The following is a 2,500-nucleotide window of genomic DNA, read 5'->3' on the forward strand; positions in this document are numbered from 1 at the left end:
TCAGGAAGGATATAATGGAACTAGAGCGAGTACAAAGGAGGGCAACAAAATGAATAAAGGGGATAGGGGAACTACAATACACAGAGAGATTAGCAAAATTAGGATTATTTAGTCTAGAAAAAAGATGACTGAGGCGTGATCTAATAACCATATAAAAGGGGACAATACAAATATCTCTTGGAGGATCTGTTTCTACCAAGGAAGGTGACGTCACAAGGGGGCATTCTCTGCGTCTGGAGGAGAGAAGGTTTTTCCACCAACATAGAAGAGGATTCTTTACTGATAGGGCAGTGAGAATCTGGAATTCCTTGCCTGAGGAGGAGGTGGTGATGGTGAACACAGTTGAGGGGATCAAGAGAGCCCTGGATGTCTTCCTGGAGCATAACAATATTGTATCTTACAGTTCTTAGGGTCTTTAGAAGGACGTAGATCTGGGGATTGATTCTGACGGAATGTAGGCTGGACTGGATGGACAAATGTCTTTTTTCGGCCTTGCTAACTATGTTAGCCCCAGAGGATATAGAATAGGTAAGGCCCAAAAGGATGGTGAGCGAAAACAGGGCAGCAAGAGCCCAAAGACTTTTTTGCAAGTGTCTGTAAAGTCAACGATGAAAGGAGGCGCAATGCAACGGTCAGCAAACGAGGAAAAGAGCTGCTCTGCATTGGCCGGGAATCGAACCCGTTCCTCCCGCGTGGCAGGCGAGAATTCTACCACTGAACCACCAATGCTTGGATGCGTCTGCAATGTCGGTGGTGTCCGCCATGTCGGTGGTGTCCGCCACACCCAGGATCTGACAGCTACCTGCGCGCGATCGGACCGTGCCGCGTGCAGCTCCGATGCGCCGGCAGGCGTCAGAAGCCCGGCTAGCTCAGTCGGTAGAGCATGAGACTCTTAATCTCAGGGTCGTGGGTTCGAGCCCCACGTTGGGCGCTTGCTTCTTACCTCCTTTTACTGCTTGTGCTAACCCACGTCATCCCAGAAAACCGCCTGCGGAATGCCCTCTTCTGCTACAAAACACGAGAAACCGCATGGCTGGATCTGGATAAGTTAGAAACTTGGACCGAAAGGTGGCAGATGCGGGTAACCAATGATAAATGGAAGGTTATACACGTGGGAAGAAGGAATCGCTATCACCATTACACACTGAATGGTTAGACCGCATGTGGAGTACTGTGTACAGTTTTGGGCACCGGTGCTCAGGAAGGATATAATGGAACTAGAGCGAGTACAAAGGAGGGCAACAAAATGAATAAAGGGGATAGGGGAACTACAATACACAGAGAGATTAGCAAAATTAGGATTATTTAGTCTAGAAAAAAGATGACTGAGGCGTGATCTAATAACCATATAAAAGGGGACAATACAAATATCTCTTGGAGGATCTGTTTCTACCAAGGAAGGTGACGTCACAAGGGGGCATTCTCTGCGTCTGGAGGAGAGAAGGTTTTTCCACCAACATAGAAGAGGATTCTTTACTGATAGGGCAGTGAGAATCTGGAATTCCTTGCCTGAGGAGGAGGTGGGGATGGTGAACACAGTTGAGGGGATCAAGAGAGCCCTGGATGTCTTCCTGGAGCATAACAATATTGTATCTTACAGTTCTTAGGGTCTTTAGAAGGACGTAGATCTGGGGATTGATTCTGACGGAATGTAGGCTGGACTGGATGGACAAATGTCTTTTTTCGGCCTTGCTAACTATGTTAGCCCCAGAGGATATAGAATAGGGAAGGCCCAAAAGGATGGTGAGCGAAAACAGGGCAGCAAGAGCCCAAAGACTTTTTTGCAAGTGTCTGTAAAGTCAACGATGAAAGGAGGAGCAATGCAACGGTCAGCAAACGAGGAAAAGAGCTGCTCTGCATTGGCCAGGAATCGAACCCAGGCCTCCCGCGTGGCAGGCGAGAATTCTACCACTGAACCACCAATGCTTGGATGCGTCTGCGATGTCGGTGGTGTCCGCCACACCCAGGATCTGACAGCTACCTGCGCGCGACCGGACCGTGCCGCGTGCAGCTCCGATGCGTCGGCAGGCGTCAGAAGCCCGGCTAGCTCAGTCGGTAGAGCATGAGACTCTTAATCTCAGGGTCGTGGGTTCGAGCCCCACGTTGGGCGCTTGCTTCTTACCTCCTTTTACTGCTTGTGCTAACCCACGTCATCCCAGAAAACCGCCTGCGGAATGCCCTCTTCTGCTACAAAACACGAGAAACCGCATGGCTGGATCTGGATAAGTTGGAAACTTGGGCCGAAAGGTGGCAGATGCGGGTAACCAATGATAAATGGAAGGTTATACACGTGGGAAGAAGGAATCGCTATCACCATTACACACTGAATGGTTAGACCGCATGTGGAGTACTGTGTACAGTTTTGGGCACCGGTGCTCAGGAAGGATATAATGGAACTAGAGCGAGTACAAAGGAGGGCAACAAAATGAATAAAGGGGATAGGGGAACTACAATACACAGAGAGATTAGCAAAATTAGGATTATTTAGTCTAGAAAAAAG

The 2,500-nt window shown here is 48.8% G+C and overlaps 2 non-coding genes across 2 annotated transcripts; both read left to right on the forward strand.

Moving 5' to 3' along the window:
• Positions 1-858: 858 nt before the first annotated feature.
• On the forward strand, positions 859-931 carry TRNAK-CUU (transfer RNA lysine (anticodon CUU)). The gene has a single exon. It is a non-coding gene; the product is annotated as a tRNA-Lys (tRNA).
• A 1,106-nt stretch (positions 932-2,037) lies between these two features.
• Positions 2,038-2,110, forward strand: TRNAK-CUU (transfer RNA lysine (anticodon CUU)). Its single transcript has one exon. It is a non-coding gene; the product is annotated as a tRNA-Lys (tRNA).
• Positions 2,111-2,500: the final 390 nt, after the last annotated feature.

Source organism: Dendrobates tinctorius, unplaced genomic scaffold (genome assembly GCF_039654945.1).
Source record: "Dendrobates tinctorius isolate UK_male_01 unplaced genomic scaffold, ASM3965494v1 ptg000270l, whole genome shotgun sequence".
In the NCBI taxonomy this organism is placed as follows: domain Eukaryota; kingdom Metazoa; phylum Chordata; class Amphibia; order Anura; family Dendrobatidae; genus Dendrobates; species Dendrobates tinctorius.